The sequence below is a fragment of the Chenopodium album genome, chromosome 5 (assembly GCF_948465745.1).
Source record: "Chenopodium album chromosome 5, dcCheAlbu1.1, whole genome shotgun sequence".
In the NCBI taxonomy this organism is placed as follows: Eukaryota; Viridiplantae; Streptophyta; class Magnoliopsida; order Caryophyllales; family Amaranthaceae; genus Chenopodium; species Chenopodium album.
The window spans coordinates 9,220,664-9,240,071 of record NC_137838.1 but is presented as its reverse complement, the minus strand read 5'-3'; the positions used below and the strand labels follow the sequence as shown (position 1 = coordinate 9,240,071).

Sequence of the window (19,408 nt, the reverse complement as noted above, 5' to 3'; positions counted from 1 at the left end):
TATTCGAGTGATAAGGCCACCTAAACGGATAGGGGACTTGGAAGTGGTGCTGGATGTGGCATGCCTACTCAAATGGTGAACTATAAACCTAACTATGTTCAATTTCCCGTACCCGTACACATAATGTCCTATGATAGCTAGTTCGTTAGTTTGAGCGTTATGGGGCTCGGCCCTACCTAAAAAACACAAACCCGCAAATCTTTGCCAGATTTTTGGGACAGGGTGGTGAATAGGTTTGGTACTAGCATGTTGGGGGTCGGGGGTAGGTAAACCAGTCAAAGCATAATATAAGTCACCCATTTTATAGTCCGCATGCCACTGGTGAGATAATTCAGAATTTAATTCAAAAATTTTACAAAATTCTACAAAAGTTAAACTAATATTTCTATTATTTAACCTGAAAAATAAATTTGGCCCATTTCTACTACTAACAACATGAAAAGTGGACAGGAATTCACAAGTAAGTTCTCGGTATGTAGGATAGTGCATGTCAACAAATTTTCTCATGCCAATGTCATTCAAAAATCGTTAAACAAAATCATACAAACCAAATGATTCTAGGGTAGGGCGGTGTAACCACCGAGAAGGAATTACCTCACGACCGACCAAATGCTCTAGCCGTTCCTTTTGTTCCCGGCTCACAATCCGGATCGTCGGCCAGTATGGGAGTTGCAAGTCCAGGTCGTATTTCTCCCTCGAACTAGAGCTCCTACCAAAAATGGACCTAGCCCTCTTTGATGTCATGTTCAAGAAATGGGTTTGAAAATTTATTGAATTAAAACTGAAAATTTTTTATATGTAAGTGAAGAGGATGAAGAGAGGATCACAAAAATGTAAAGAGTTTTGAATTTGGGTTGGTAATGGAGGAGAAATCTTAGAGAGAAGGTAGAGAAAATTTGAGTTGTAGAGAGAGAAAGTAATGGAGGAAAGAAGAAATGGAGAAAGAAAGAAGAAAAGAAAGAAGGAGAAGGCCGGATCCGCACGCGCCAGGTCGGGCGTTGTGTCGCCCGGTCGGGCGATCTTGTTTTTTAAAAAGTGCTAAGCTCTCGCGCCCGGTCGGGCGTCGGTTGCCCGGCCGGGCGATCTAAGTTGCCCGATTTTGACCAATTCTCACGCCCGGTCGGGCGATCTATATTACCCATTTTCCCTTGGTCTTGCGCCCGGTCGGGCGCCTTCACCCGATCGGGCGGCCTTGAGGTTTAAAATTTCGCCCTTCTCGCGCCCGGTCGGGCGAGGCTTGCCCGATCGGGCGGACAATTAAGTCCGTAAACGACAAGTTTCGCACCCGATCGGGCGCGACTCGCCCGGTCGGGCGAAATTTCTTATTTTCAGATCCTTGCTCTCGCGCCCGATCGGGCGAGCTTCGCCCGGTCGGGCCCGAGACTAAATCGGCGAAATATTAATTTTCTTCTTTTCTCCAAAATTTGGCTAATTCTTTTCATTCAAACCTGTACAAACACTCATAGAACTCGTTAAATTCCCTCATCTCTCCTCTCATAAGAAAAAGAAAAGAAAAACTAGTCTAAAAAGCATTAAAAATACGGGTTGCCTCCCGCAAAGCGCTGGTTTATCTAGGTCCCGCACGACCTTCTTACCAAGTACAATTTCTAGGACCCTTGGCCTAACGCTTGATCGGGTGGTTTCTCACCCGGTCTAGCGGTGTTTAGGCTGCGATGCGGCTTTCTGACATACCCTGTGGGATGCCAAATCACCTTATCTGGTGGATCCTCCTTGACTTGGAATGGTGGATCTTCAATGCTACGCACTACAGATCCTTTTTCGATCAAGTGTTGCTTCAAATTGTCATTGCGTTCAACACTTGCAACTTGATCTGGCGGAACACTTACCGTAGGCTCGATTCGCACAACTTGCTTGATCGGTTCCACCTTTTCATCCTCAAAACCCAGACCAACATTGTAGAGTGCTCTTTCTATTGCATCGACTTCCTTCTGCCATTTGTCTATCTCATCTGAAAAGGATGCAACACAAGATACCGCCTCCAAGGGATCTTTTTCAAGAGCTTGGGGCTTGTTAGAATAATCTTCAACCACATTAACACTGAAACATTTCTCCTCAGTCATGGAGCTTTTGGGGGCATTATTCAGATTAAAAACAACTTTATCATCCCCTACTGATAATGTTAACTTACCACTTCTTACATCTATGACTGCTCCTGCAGTGTTAAGGAATGGTCTACCCAAAATAATTGGGGTTTGCATATCCTCAGCCATATCAAGAACAACAAAATCTACGGGTATATAAAATTTACCTACTCTAACGGGGACATCCTCTAAAACACCTAAGGGGTATTTGAAAGAACGGTCGGCCATTTGTAGAGTTATATTGGTAGCTTTTAATTTACCCATATTCAACTTAGAACACACAGATAATGGCATGACGCTAACACTAGCACCTAAATCACATAATGCATTATCAATCAAGAGATTACCAATATGACAAGGGATATAAAAACTACCCGGATCTTTTAATTTCGGTGGAGACTTATTTTGAAGTACGACACTACACTCTGCAGTGAAAGCTACTGTCTCTACCTCACTGATAGACCTTTTTCTCGTCAATATTTCTTTCATAAATTTTGCATACGAGGGGATTTGTGTGATCAATTCAGTAAAGGGAACTGTTACCTTCAAATCTTTTACCACCTCCAGGAACTTACCAAACTGCTTATCCAAGTTTGTCTTCAATTGACGATTGGGGAAAGGAAGTTTGATAATTGGCTTTGTAGCATTATTATTCTTTTTTGGAGTAGCCATCTTCTCTGGAGTTGTACCCTGCAATGTAGAATTAGATATGTTAGTATTATTCTTTAGCCCTGCAGGGCTATCAACTACATTGTTTGGTTTAACGGAATCAAGATTAGCATTATTTAATAAAACAGGTTCATCAACTCTGGGCTTAGAGGGCCCTTCATAGTTTGAACCACTCCTTAGAGTAATTGCAAATGCTTGATCCGCAGGCCTAGTCGGCTGTGCCGGCAGAGCTCCCTGTTGGCGGGCTTGTAGAGTAGCGGAGAGTTGCGCGATTTGATTATCCATAATTTTATTATGCGCTAGAATTTGATCAATTGTCGCATCTCTGCTCTCCATGTGCTTTTGCATATTAACCAACATTGCTCTTATTTCCGCCAGGGAAGGGTCTGAAGATGAGGGGGTTTGTTGTGGTTGGTTCTTCTGGCTAGCATTGGGATGATAATATTTCTGCTGCTATGGCGCCTGTGGTTCTTGTGGTGGTGGACTTTGAACATTAGTGCTCCGGTAGGAAAGGTACGGATGATTTCGATACCCAGGATTGTAGGTGTTGGAGTATGGGTTATTTAGCCTATAAGCTTGGAAGGCATTAACTTGCTCCACGGAACTCCTGCAATCTTGCTCCCAATGACCTACAATACCACAATTTTCACAGAAGGCCTCATTAGAATTATTATTAATTGCAGAAACATTAGCTACATTAGCAGTGCTCAGATTATCTAATTTTTGGCAAATAGTGGTTAGTTGAGCTTGCAAAAAGGATACAGAGTCGACACTATGCTTCCCCTTGTTAGCAAATCCTCTGGGATTCCCATATTAGGAATTGTGTATCGCCATGTCTTCAATAACCTGACCTGCATCATCAACATTAAGATTCATGAATCTCCCACTAGCTGCAGAGTCTAAAATTATTCTAGAGGAATTTCCAATGCCGTTATAAAAGGCTTGGATTAACTGCCATTGCGCTAAATTATGGTGAGGGCATTCTCTTTGTAAGTCCTTGAACCTCTCCCAAGCCTCATATAAAGATTCATCGGCTTCTTGGGCAAAGTTCTGGATCGCACTCCGTAGTACTGTTGTTCTCTCTGCAGGATAATACTTGTTATAGAAATTCAAAACAAGAGTTTCCTAGTCAGTTATACCAAGTGTAGTTCTATTTAAGCCATTAAACCACAATTTAGCTTTTCCAGTTAAAGAGAAGGGAAAGAGAATCTCCCTGATTTGGTCTTGAGTGACCCTGGCTTGCCTGATGGTGTTGCAATATTGACAATAGTCGGCAATGTGAAGATTCGGGTCTTCACCCTTGGCTCCACTGAATTGCTTCCTCTCTATCATCGTTATAAATTGAGGTTTGATTTCAAATTGAACCCCATCAAGAGCCAGAGTAGGGGTGAGATGTGGAAAATCCGTAAGCTTTGGTTATGAATAATCACTAACCTTCTTTGGAGCCGTCATCTCTGATTCTGCGTCTGATGATGTCTCTGAATCGCTAGAACCGGTTGGAGGATCTCGGTGATTATTGTTATTATCACCAGAATCCGCCAGGATTTGCTTGTAGAAATTTTTCTGTCTATGGAAGGAACGTTCGATCTCAGGATCGAATGGGATGTAACCTGATCTGGAACACCTGGGCATAAACAAAAACTAGAAGCAAATATGAGATTTGTCTCAGAGAACTAACGCTCTCTGAGACAAAAGGGAAATAATCTAGACTACAAAAACAATCAGAAATAAAAATAAAACCGTCTCCCCGGCAACGGCGCCAAATTTTGACAGGGTAAAGTCGTATCCCCTAATCAAAAGTAAATACCTAAGTCCTCTAACTAAAGTAGATAGGGAAGTAGGGTCGATCTCCACAGGGAAACAAGTTTTTTTACTCCTAATTAATTATTATAATCTAAATTATCTAAGTAACCAATATTTTGTAATTAAAGGAAACTAAACTATGAAGATTAAGAGTAGGGAGAAAACAATGAATAAAAGGATCTAGGGCATAGGTTCACCAATAAATAATACTCCAGGGTAAAACATAGTAATCAATCATTGACATTGCATAAATAACACGATTAACAGGCTCTCGCAATTTATTAATCAACATAGATCTAACAGGCTCTCGCAATTTACTAGATCTAAGTTCTTATTGAAAATAGCCTTTAATATCAAATTAACATCTGCTCGATTCATCAATTTAATATTGTTATACTTTTACAAGCCGCAATTGTAAAACGTTAAAACAATTCAATAAGAAATTATCATGCAATACCAATAATCAATAATAGTCAATCATCAATGCATCAATTAACCAGATTGTAAAGGGCTTTCGCTACGTATTACAATCATAGAACTAATCTACCGGTATTAAATCTCATCTCTCGAATCTCGACTTAACCATTTATAAATTAACCTGCCTATTGAAACTAGACCTAAACATCAATTCTCATCTGTCGAATCTCGAATCAATGTTGTTAAACTCATGCATAAAAGATCTGCGCAAATCTAGTCACAGAGCATTAAATCAATCAATAGGAAATTAATCTAGCATTGATAATTAACAACAACAATTTACCCCTTCATATTATTTATGGATCCCCATAAACCCTAGAAATAAAACTACTCACACATAATTAAAACTAAACTAATCAAGATGATAAAATAAATCATGTTGAAAGGAATAAAATAAACAACTAAGATTAAGGGAAGAGAAATCGTTACCAAAATAAATCTGGAATTAAGAGTAGAATTAAGAACAAAGGTTTAAGAGAAAAGAAATCTAAGAGAATAATTAAGAGAGTAAGGAAAGAGTAAAGAGAGAAGAAGAGGTTCCTAAAATCGTATTACGGAGGAGTATTTATACTGCGTACAAAAATCCTAAACTAAAACAAATTAAAACGACGTTAAACGTGCACTAATAAATACACGCGCCCGATCGGGCGAGGCACCGCCCGATCGGGCGCGCCTTTTTGCTCCCTATACAAAACTCGCGCCCGGCCGGGCGCGTCACCGGGCGCCAGCCAAAGCTTCTCCCGCCCGGCCGGGCGCGCTTCCGGGAGCCAGCCTTTTTGGCCGGGCGGCTCATTTGGGCCACTATTTGGACTTCGATTGGGCTCCAATTCTTCGGGCCAATCTGGGTTTCCTCTTTCGGTCTTGAATATTCGGTCCAAATGCCCCGGTATCACCTATACCGAGCCCTTAATCACCGGTTCGATGGCTCTAACCGGCCCTGGGCTATTGAATCTGGTCGTGCTTCTCCAATGCTCGTGATTGCTCCAAAATATCTCGGGAAAATACTCCAAAAGTGTAAATCCCTGCAAAAGTCAACCAAATCTACGAAAACACTAGAAAACACCAATTAGTAATAAAAGTGGCTCTAAAGAGCCAAAAACACTACTAATTATGACCAAGGGACGGGGGTAAAATACTATATAAAACGGACACATCAGTAACACATCTAAATCAACTCGTTGCTAAATTACGTAGACATATAAATTAGGATATCATTTTTGTGACTAGGCTTGTTCACATTTACTGAACTGAGCAGAATTGAACTGAACTAAAGTGGATTGAGATGAAATAAATGTTTTATGAGAGAAGAAAATTAATTAGGAGCCGAACTGAAATTAAGCTGAAGTGAACAGACTCAAATTGTATGCTTAACAATCATGTGTTGTGAATTATAATGAGCTTAATTACTATCTGCAATTGTTAAATTTTGGGGAAGATATTTTATTTCTATGTATTTCTCATTATTAATTGTATATTTCCATTCATAATATTAGGAAAGATAATATTGTGAATATTTGGGATATATATCTTAGAATATATTGTGCATATCTTTTAGGTTATTTGGTCTTGCCCTCCAAGTTTCCTATTCTATATATACTTGTATGTGGCCGTTTATGTTAAATGAGAAATCCAGAGAGAATTATTCATTATATTTTATCATGGTATCAAGAGCTTAGGTTTGATCCAACAATAATTTACTAGAGATTGCAATTATACGTAATATTCATTATTACGCATAACCTTGAGAGATTGTGAGAGTTCACAAACATCATTTAATTTTTTTTCTCAAAGCACCTGTGAGTGACTATTATTTGTGATTCCATTGATGGATGGTGATCAGAATTTGGTGAAGGCCGCACACGTTGATGTGGGTGGTCTTGCGGGAGTGACTTCGATTCAAGTTCAACAATTGTTTGACTACTTGACATCCATTAAATCCAAGTTTCATGATAAAAATGATTTGGGTTGGATAATAGATACAGGGGTCTCGAATCATGTGACATGTGATTTGTCTCTTTTGACCAATGTGACCAATGTGAGCCATTGTCCGGTGGGATTGCCGGATGGAAAAAATGCTAATGCATCAAAAATTGGATCGGTGATATTGCAAGGGGGTTTAAAAATCGACAATGTTCTTTATGTACCCCAATTAAATTGCAATTTAATTTCGGTGACTCAATTGAGTGACGAATCTAATTGTATTATGCAATTTACTAACAAACTTTGTGTTATACAGGACCTCACAACGAGGAACGTGATTGGAGCAGGTGAACGAGTAGATGGACTTTATTATTTTCGGGGTGTTCCTATGGTGAAGGCGATGAAGATAGACGGGGATCATTCCACAGAGTTGTGGCATAAACGATTGGGGCATCCTTCGGGTAAATTACTTCAACAGCTTCCATTTGTGAGTCGTAGTAGTACTAAATTTAAATCATGTGATGTGTGTCCTCGGGCAAAACAACATAGGAGTAGTTTCCCTTTGAGTCAAAATAAAGCAAGCCGAATTTTTGAGCTTGTTCACTTAGATTTATGGGGGCCTTACAAGACTCCATATTCTTGTGGTGCTCATTATTTTTTGACTATAGTAGATGATTACTCTAGGGGTATGTGGACTTATTTGTTAAGAAATAAAACGGAAGTTGAGTATATGTTTCTTAATTTTGTTGCGATTGTTCGACGTTAATTTTCTCAAGAAATTAAAGTGGTCCGTAGTGATAATGGTACGGAATTCAATTCCTTGAAAGAGTATTTTTTTGACAATGGGATTTATTTTGAGACCTCATGTGTGGGCACGCCTCAACAAAATGGGCGTGTTGAGAGAAAACATCAACATATTTTGAATGTTGCTAGAGCCTTACGTTTTCAAGCAAATTTACCTTTAAAATTTTGGGGGGAGTGTGTGCAAGCGGCATGTCATTTAATTAATAGAACTCCTTCTCGATTGCTTGATTATAAAACCCCTTGTGATGTGTTATTTGGCAAACCACCTTCATATGAGTATATTCGGGTGTTTGGGTGTTTGTGTTATGCGCACAATCTAAAAACTAAGGGTGATAAGTTTGCGAGTCGAAGCCGAAAGTGTGTATTTATAGGATATCCTTTCGGGAAAAGGGGTGGAAGGTTTATGACTTAGAGACCCAGGAAATTTTTGTTTCAAGGGATGTGATTTTTAATGAGAGTGAATTCCCGTTCATTGCTTCTAGTATGAACAAAGATTTGATGAATGCCTCGTTGACTCGTGATGTTGAGAATTAAGATGTTGGGAATTGTGATGTTGGGAGTGTAAGTGATGATGAGTGGTATGTGGCAGAGAATGTGAATGGTGAGGGCAATGATATGGAACACGAGGGAGGTGTGAGAGCTGATGGTGTTGTGGGGACAGCTGGGGGAACCACGGCTGGGCTGCGGCAGGAGCCCAAAGGCTGCGACCAGGCTGCGGAGGAGCCTGCCATCCCCTCTTTCGTGTGCTCTAGTGCGGCAGATGAGTGCAGCAGCACAGAAGAGCATGCTAGGCAGCAGAACGGCAGTGAGCAGAATGTTGTGCAGCAGGGTGATCAAAGTAACATCTCAAGTGAGACCGAAGCCTTGGGTAAAGGCATGAGACAGAAATTTCCGAATGTGAAGCACCGTGACTTTGTGACACACACAATAAGAAATAAAAGTCCATCTACATCATCTCAGCGTTCACCTGCGACATTACTTTCCTCAGGTACTGTTTACCCTATAACACATTTTATTGATTCTCACCGGTTTTCTGTGAAGCATATATAGAACATATATTGCTGCTATTACAGGTGGAAATGAACCCAAAAGTTTCAGGGAGGCCATGAAACACGAGGATTGGAGGAAAGCAATGGCGGATGAGATCCAGGCTCTAGAAGAGCAAGGCACTTGGGTGCTAGAGAAACTTCCACCGGGCAAAAAGGCACTTGGAAGCAAATGGGTTTACAAAGAAAAATATGATGAGCATGGGAATTTGCAGAGATTAAAAGCAAGATTAGTCATCTTCGGTAATCATCAGGTTGAAGGGTTAGACTACAATGAGACATTTGCTCCGGTTGCGAAGATGGTGACTGTTCGAACTTTTCTTGCAGTAGCGGCGGTGAAAAATTGGGAAGTTCATCAAATGGACGTTCATAACGCTTTTCTTCATGGTGATTTGGAAGAAAAGGTATATATGAAAATCCCTCCTGGTTTTAAGAAAGACAATTCTGACAAAGTTTGCAGGATGCTGAAATCATTGTACGGGCTTAAACAAGCTCCTCGATGCTGGTTTGCAAAGCTTGCTACAGCTTTGAAAAATTATGGCTTTAAACAGTCATACTATGATTATTCTTTATTTACTCTGAAAAAAGGTAAAATGCAGCTTAATGTGTTAGTATATGTTGATGATTTAATTGTTGCAGGCAATGATAAAAATGCTATGCTCAATTTTAAATCGTATATAGGAGATTGTTTCAAGATGAAAGATCTTGGAGTGTTGAAATATTTTCTGGGGCTAGAGGTAGCCCGGAATAAACAGGGAATTTTTATTTGTCAGAGGAAGTATGCACTGGATATTATTACTGAAGCTGGTTTGCTTGATGCTAAACCTGCAGAGTTCCCTATGGAACAAAATCACAAGTTAGCTTTATCTCAGGGAGAGTATTTTCATGATATTGAGAAATATCGTCGCCTCATAGGTCGTCTGATTTATTTGTCTGTTACGAGACCCGATTTAGCATATTCTGTACACATTTTATCACAGTTTATGCAAAAACCCAGGATTGACCATTGGGAAGCAGCTCTGCGAGTTGTTAGATATTTGAAGAAGAGTCCGGGACAGGGCATTTTATTGAGATCTGATAGTGCTTTACAGTTAGAAGGTTGGTGTGATTCAGATTGGGCAGGTTTTCCTCTTTCTAGACGGTCCTTGAGTGATTGGTTTGTGCTTCTTGGTTTGTCTCCAGTGTCATGGAAAACCAAGAAGCAGCCTACTGTGGCCCTTTCTTCATCGGAAGCCGAATATCGTTGTATGAATGCAACGACTTGTGAATTAAAGTGGTTGAAGCGATTACTTGGTGATTTAGGTATTCGACATGAGAATGGGATGCATCTTTATTGTGATAGTCAGTCTGCGTTATATATTGCGCATAATCCAGTGTTTCATGAACGAACAAAGCATATTGAGTCAGATTGTCACTTTGTTCGTGATGCGATTACAGATGGGACGATAATACCCTCGTATGTTCCTACGACGGTTCAGTTGGCCGACATTTTTACAAAAGCTTTGGGAAAAGCTAAATTCCAGTTTTTATTGCGCAAGTTGGGCGTCCGGGATTCGTACTCTCCAACTTGGGGGGGGGGTATTAGGAAAGATAATATTGTGAATATTTGGGATATATATCTTAGAATATATATTGTGCATATCTTTTAGGTTATTTGGTCTTGCCCTCCAAGTTTCCTATTCTATATATACTTGTATGTGGCCGTTTATGTTAAATGAGAAATACAGAGAGAATTATTCATTATATTTTATCACATAATATTCAGGCACATCAACCCTAATATTTCTAAATATTTTAACTTCCTAAATACGTTACAATATATAGCTCACATTTAATTTATTTTTTCACAAGATATGCTCCTAAATATTATCACAATATAACATCACAATAACATCTTTATATTTCATCCTTCTTAATATATACTAGACTCCTAGTATTACAATACTGATATATATTATCATAATATTATATCACAATATGTATTTGTAACTCAATCGCAATTGAGCTAATATGAATGTGTCCATGAGATTGATACCTTCAAAGCATTAACTATCCGTTTGATGCCCTAATGTTGTTTTTGGTTACTTAGGGCCTGTTTTGATTTGCTGAACTGAATTGAACTAAAATGTTTATGAGAGAAGAAAATTAGGAATTAAACTGAACTTAAATTAAGTTGAAGAGGAGAGGTCCTTACTCAAATTTGTACTTCATATAAATTAGGGTTAGCCTAGCTAGCTAGTAGCTTCCAACATCTCTAGAGAATATTACTTTAAGCTTCCTTTTCACACTTGCTTTTCTTTCTCATTGCATATACCCTTTGAATTTTTTATTTTATTTATTTATTTTTTTTGTTGGAGAAATACTCATTTATTTATTTATTTATTATTTGACAGGAAATACTAATTCAATAATACCTCGAAAGAAATGTTTTATTTCTCATAAAATGTAATGCAAAATAGAACGAAGGTGGGGCGTTAGTTGATTAAATAGTCGTAAACTTAATGATTAATAATCACCTAATGTTTTAAATACCATCAATGTTCTTACAACAATTTTATCCCTCTCACCCACTAGATAGGCTTCATTCACTACTTGATTCTATTAAGTTCTTCATTACCCACTTTCCTCAAACCTTTAATTCATTATTCCTTTGTTTCACACGTTGTATTTTCTTTATACCTGGCCTATTGATATTTTAAAAAGAAAAAAAATCATGTAAAATAATGATATTGTGTCATTTACTTTAAACTTTTTTTTTTTTCTATAAGTTTTTACTTAATAGAGTAATATTTACAGATACATATTAATGATTAAAAACATGAGTTGACAAGTGCGTTTATAGAATTGAATCACATGCATCGTACATGAGACATTTCAGTGAGACCATATATAATATGTGATTGTTACAAAAAAAAATAAAACAAAAAATGCAGCAACAACGACCCAAGAAGTTCTATACTAGTAAAAGAGACGAAATAGTTGGGCCAAGTCCAAACAAATTTACGTGCATTAACATATAGTTGCATGACACAGTACGTACTACGTAGTAGCTTAGGTAGCTAGGCAAATAGCATAAACTTTACAAATGAGAAGGACAAAGTAATTAAAATATTCCGACTAGTATATTTTTGTAATTATGTGAATAATGTCTTGATTAAGTACCTCCCCAACGTTAGTTGCTACATATGAATAAGAAAAGGCTTGTCTGAATTCTCTAGTGCTTCACTTTACAAATTACTTGCCATTATTCTTTATAAGGAAACTCCATCATTACATTTCACACTCATTTACAGCTTGTTGGGAACGTGCAATCCATCAGAATTTTGAGAACCTCAACTTTTTTAATTTATTCATCCATACATATACGAGTTCCTAAAACGAACATCTATACAACACACTTATACTCCCTCTGTCCCTATACGATTATACATATATTAGTTATAGCGAATAATAACGTGCAATATACATAAGGAATTCTCTAATCTGTATGTCAAATGGGAATCTACATATAACACTATATATTTTTTGTGTATGTAGTGTTTACAATTCAATATATTACTCAAGTATACACTCTCTATTACATAATACTTGGACTATGTAGAGTTTTACACTATTTTCACATTCATTCTTCTTTATTTGTTCAATTTTGTGAGAGAGTGGCGAAAAATATTGTCATATAGGAACTAATTAAGTAGATTGATTTTGATATATTGTTCAAAATCTAAATGTTTTATAGTACTAACTAAAACATAACCTTTTTTTTTTTTTTTAATGCAACTAAAGGTATTTATAGTCAAAGTTATGCATTGAAAAACCGTACAATAATATTAAATGCTGCGTAGGTAGAAAAAGAACCAATAGTATTGTAACGTAAACAATATTAACATCAAGTATAATTAGTTCATCATTACTTAAAAAGATTTTCTCATAAATATGCTACATCACTTGTAATTTTTAATAGAATTAAGAAAGATGAGATATTCATTTTGAGATGAGGAGCTGATCGAGCGAGGTTGATTACTTGAATACTATAATTTTTGGGGGAAAACATTGTAGCTTAGCTAGCTCCATATGTTCATAGTTCATACATGACATACATTAGAAAATCAAATTAAAAAAGAGCAAAGAAAATATAGTGCAATATTAATAATAAAAATAAAGGCAAATAAGAAAAGGAACGATTAACCAAGGCCATATATAAGTTCAGTTCAGTGCAGTGCCCTAATTAATTAAAATAGACGACGAACTTAAAAATAAATGATAAACATATAGCTAATTAAGCTAGTAGTTGTAACCAAGACGAAGTTCTAAATCCAAATCCTTGTTGAAGACAGGAGCATCGGCAGCATGATGATGAATATTCATCTCTAAATCCAACCTTAAGTTGATATTATTATTAGTAGTAGTACTAGTAGGAATAGGAGGTCTCACCAAATTGTTTTGCTTCTTAAAATACTGAAACTGCCTTTTAGTAATAACATCATTATGAATGGACTTATTTGGTGGTGGTGGTGGTGGTGGTGGTGATGGTGGTGGGGGAACGGTGGTTATCATCGAAGGAGGCGATAATGATGATGAAGACGACGAACAAGTGTCTAAATGCAAGGGAGGTTGGATAGGGGGGATGTTAGGGGTACAAGTAGTACAAGGATGAGGAGGAAGATTTAGATTAATACTAAAAGTAGAATTATTACTATTATTATTAGGGTTATTAGTATTAAGAAGGGATAGTTGCCTTAACTTAGCTCTATCCCTTCTATGGACATTCATATGTCCTCCTAGAGCTTGTGCAGATCTAAACTCCCTCTTGCAAAAACTGCATCTGTATGACCTTGGTGGCCATGTCGCCGCCATCATCATCGTCATCATCCTCCTCCTCTCTTCCCCTTGATCATCTTCATCTTCATCTTCGCTTGCATACGATGCATATAAGCCGCTACTATTAATGTTGTTTCTTCTTTCCATTATATTTTTGTACTTTGGTGAAGTTTGATAGCTAAATTATATGTATAGTAAGAGATGTGGGTGTTATATATCAAGTGAAGAAACTAAGATAGTGTAATGTACTTGTATATAAAGTGAACGAGTAAACTAAGCTAAGCTTACTAAAAGTGACACATTGGTTTTTGTTACTTGAATTTTCTCCTTTTTAACTCTTTCCAAATCAAGGAATTCATTCAAATCCACTGGATGTTCTTCCTCCCCCTTCTATCCCTTTTCAATTTTTTTTTTATCTGTCTAATTTTCATCATTTCAAAAAATAACCTCAATCAATTCAATATTATTGCAACTCCCTTCTTTTTTCCATTCATTTGGTTGACCACTACTTTGACTGCAAAAAATAATTAACTACTTACTCTCTATAGTTCATTGGACATTATTATTTTATTTAGATGCTTGGAAAACTATGTATATTGATTCACAAGTGTTGTTGAGATGATCAGAAAATTATACTGTTGATTTTGATTCGTATATGGAACTTAATTTATCCCTCTAATTTTTTAATTGCCCTAATTGACCAACACACTTGTCATCGCACAACTTTATCTAATGATATATTTAATTATCCGTATGTATAAATTATAAATAGTTGATATCTGAAAATAATAATTTGAGACAATTGTAACAAGTATTCATTGATTGTAATTTATCTAACATATAAAGTACAAACATTGATCAAACCGGTGCATGTAAATAGTGTTAAAGTCAAACTGAAACACTTAAATAAAAACAGAAGGAGTAAGTTTACTATGAGCATCTTTTTAAATAAATGATACTGTTGATATTCTAGAGTCGTAGTACTCGTACAATAAAACGAACTCATCAAACCTCTTATTACACACTAATTTACATGAAAGTAAAAACAAGTACTACCTCCATTTCATATCATTTGCAACGATTAGATATTTTTTCTCTCTACTTCATATCAAATCGGAAATAATATGAAACAAAGGTAGTAATTATAGAGAAATAGAAAGGTTGCATGAGAAGTAGTCAACAACCGTCACATTTAGGATGGAAGGAAGAATTGTAAGACCAAACAGAAAAAGTAAAAAGAAGTTGGGATTGAGTAGTGTAGTCACTCCATAGTGAATAAATGAGACAATGAAATTACCTAAAACAAAATAAAAATAGAGAAAAAGAGATGATAGAATATGGATAGAGAAAAGATACTTACCAAACATACATGAGATTTTGTTGAATAACTGTTGGCCAATTCAGTGAGCCCATTTACCAATAGCCCATTTCTAAAAATGGGCCTCCATTTTGTAAGGGCTCATCAGCCGATATTGCAGAATTACCTGCAGTGTAACACGATGCCGTTTGTTTTACTCTCAATACTTTTAACTGACTTCTCTATCTCTTAATTTTATGTGTTTTGCTTTTACAAGTAGGTTGAGTTGTTATGATAGCCTATACAAGTATATATGCTAAAAATGGAGGTTTGATTAAGAGACATAAAAAAGAGGTTAATTAGTGAGTAGGAAATGTGGTAAAAACTGAAAAGGATGAGTCAGAAGTCAGAATATATAGTGGAATAGGGTGAATGATTTCAATGATTCTAAACTCTGTAGGTCGGCTATGGGAATCAACCCTTGGATATTTTGCATGGCTTCATGTCTTTCTCATTTACTTTGTATTAGCTGAGCTAAGCTAAGCTGAAATGAACTAAATTGAAATGAACTTATTGGAGCTGAATTGAACGAAATATTTTATGAGAGAAGGAAATTAAGAACTGAACTGAACTTATTGAAACTAAACTGAACTGAATTGAACTGAAAATAATCTGAATAGAACAAGCCCTCAAACTCCTCTCATTTTTTTATTTTATTGTACAACTACATGATATTAGACTTGGTTATTAGACTTGGTTATTGTACAACTACGGGTTGGGTTAGGACGGTGCAAGTCAAATCACAAAAGGGTCATGTTTAATAGGGTTAATAGAGGGTCAAGCCAATGCAGGTTGCAAGTCAATAATGGACAGGCTAAAAAAACTATCAATTAAAATAACTATTAGACAAAGCCATAATTAATTACTTATGAGTACGAAAATATGCATGTTATTTCAAACAAATACTTTGGCCATATATTAACCCTATCCAAAAGGGCTTGTCTGTTACAGAAATACACCCCCCGTCTATTAAGGGACCTATCTATAAAGCTTGGCCCTAAACTTGTTATTACTGGACTACCCTATCCAATAATTAGGTCTACATGATATGTTTTTAATTACCAAGTCCAAGCAGCGGTTTACTATGCATTGGTTTTTTACATTTTCCGATCCTTAATATTTTCATGTGTGCATGGCATCACATAATTTAGGGTTCAAAGTTATAAGTTAGGGTAAAGGGTAGTATTTAAAAGTTCAAAGTTCAAACCAGAATCTAGTTTAGTAACATCACATATTTGAATACGTATTGATAAACAGGTTGGGCCACATCCGTTACAACAGTCCACTTTATACGACTAAGGCCCCGTTATTTAGAGCTGCTTTGCTCTGCTTTGCTGAAATCTGCTTTGCTCTGCTCTGCTTTGCTGAAATCTGCTCTGCTCTGCTTTGCTTCAATCTGCTCTGCTCTGCTCTACTCTACTTAAAATTAATACTTAATATTGAATTATTATTATAATAATTAATATTTAATAATAATAATTAATATTTAATAAGAATAATAATAAATAATTAATATTTAATAATAATAAATAATTAATATTTAATAATAATAAATAAATAATATTTATTAATAATAATACTTAATAATAATAATAATAACAATAATTAATTATTGATATTTAATAAAAATTATAATAATAATTAATTATTAATATTTAATAATAATAATAATAAATTATTAATAATAATAATATTAATAATAATAATAATAATAATAGTAAGTATACTAATATTAATAATAATACTTATAACTAATAATATTAATTATAATAACAATTAATATTAAGATAATAACTAATATTTAAAGATAATACTAATTATTAATTTTTAATAATAATAATAATAAAATAATATTTAATATTAATAATTATTATAATTAATATAATAATAATAATAATAATAATTAATATTTAACTTTAAAAATTTAATGATTATAATAATAACTAGTTTTGTGCCCGTGCGATGCCCGGGTTGTTTATTAAATTTCAAGATATATTTTAATCTATATGTCAAATTTTAAAATATATCATTGATACAAAATTAGTTAGCAATTGACGTATTTTTGTAACGATTTAAACTTGTAGACATGTAATGACTAACAATAATAATATTGGTGAAAACATTTCTTGACCCTGTCTGAAATGACTCGTGACCCGACCTGATTAAAAGGTCTACACACAATAATAAAATTATATTAGATTGTGAAGTATATTAGTTTAATTGATTAGAATATATTATAACCCATGGATGTGGTACATTTTGAACTAGTTCCTTCGCTCTAAAAAAATATTATGATACAAAAAAAATTTATATGATAATTTATGAGAGTTATAATCTAATTATTTTTTGAATAAAATTATAGTTCAATTTGTACATATGAAATATTGGTACTTTATCAAAAATAAAACTCTAAATTAACAATTTTATCCTAAAATTATATCCAAAGTTGATTGAAAATAAAATTCTAAACTAAATTTTTTATCTTATAAATTGAATTTTATATAACTCTATCCTACGTGGCACGACACTTGGCAAAAAGTTGGAACGCCAAGTGTCGTTATCTCGTCACCTGGCTAAAAGTTTAGCTTTATATATTAGTTACTAGTTTTGTGCCCCGGCGATGCCCGGGTAGTTTATGGACTTTTAAAATAAAATTATACTACGTATTATAATTCAATTTGATTGAAAATAGAATTCTAAATTAACTCTTTTTGCTACAAAGTCAATCTATATTTATCCAACGTAGATACTTGGCGAAAAATTAAAACGCTAAATGATGTTGTCTTGTGGCCTAATTATAAATTTAGTATTTGTTATTTTATCAAAAATATAACTCTAAACTAATAATCTTATTCTAAAATTCTATCCTATAGAATTCTTACCTAATTTTTTTTATCTTATGAAATTTATCCAAGGTGGCGCGACACTTGACGGTTTTTTTTTTTTTTTTTTTTTTTTTTTTTTTTTTTTTTTTTAAATCATATGAAGCCTATTAAAATTTATCCAAGGTGGCGCAACACTTGGCGAAAAGTCAGAATGCCAAGTGTCGCCATTTCGTATTTGAATTTTGACTTTATATATATTAAATAATTTTGTTTAAAAATTTATATATATAGTAATATAAATAAAAAATTATTATAAATAAAAAACTTTAGGTAAAGGTTGAACATTTCTTGACTCGTAACTTGAAGTGACCCAATCCGAGATGACTCATGACCTGACTCTAATTGACAGATCTACATAGTAATAAAATTCTATTAGATTGTGAAGTATATTATTTTAACCGGTTAATATATATTATAAATGTATGTTTTACGCTTTAAATTACTTCCTTCGCACCAAAAAATATTATGATATGAAAAATAAATTTATATGATAATCTTTGAGAATTATAATTTAATAATATTTTTGAATAAAATTATAATTCAATTTGTACATTTAAAATATTGGTATTTTTATCAAAAATAAAACTCTAAACAAACAATTTTATGCTAAAATTCTATCCAAATAAAATTCTAAACCATATATATTTTTTATTTTAGGAAGTTTATTTAAATCTATCCAAGGTGGCGCGACACTTGGCGAAAAATTGGAACGCCAAGTGTCGCTGTCTCGTGACCTGGATAAAAGTTTAGATTTATATATTAGTTATATGATATGATGCGATAATATTAGTAGTAGTAATAATAATAATAATTAATATTTAATAACAATAATAATAATAATAAATAAATAAATAAATACTAATAATAATAATAATAATAATAATAATAATAAATATTTAATAATAATAATAGTAGTAGTAGTAATAATAATAATAATAATAATAATAATAATAGTAATAATAATAATAATAATAATAATAATAATAATAATAATAATAATAATAATAAAATCTGCTCTGCTCTGCTGAAATATGCTCTGCCCAGAAGCTCAAAAGAACAGGGCCTAAGGAGGTTTCACCTTATAAAGTGGAAGTGGATACAACTTCCTTATTTCTTTAATGTGTGATACACATTCCAATACAAACTTCCACTTATAAAGTCAATCAATGTGGGACAACACACCACTCACATGTGAGTTTTCTCATGGGCTCAACACGTATGCTCATGAATATATTGAACTTCCAGCAAAACTACATTCTATAGTTCTATACATATACCTAATTAGTTAGAACAACAAATAATATCAATTAGATAAAAGACAAGCGGTATTGTAAAGTTAGGGTAAAGGACTAAAAGGCTGGATTGCTCTATAAACAAAACCTACACTTATAAGATAGAAAAAACTTCCATGACATATATGGCCGGCTTGGTTGCCTGGCCGGACTCCTATGTTGTTTTAACTATATTTGTCCTTATTTGTTTATTTAAAATCATCCTTATTTGATTTTTAACATTAGATAATTATCC

General features: G+C 34.6%; 1 non-coding gene across 1 annotated transcript; it reads left to right on the top strand.

Moving 5' to 3' along the window:
* The first annotated feature begins 3,735 nt into the window (after positions 1–3,735).
* On the top strand, positions 3,736–3,842 carry LOC145633356 (small nucleolar RNA R71). Its single transcript, XR_014112687.1, has one exon. It is a non-coding gene; the product is annotated as a small nucleolar RNA R71 (small nucleolar RNA).
* Positions 3,843–19,408: the final 15,566 nt, after the last annotated feature.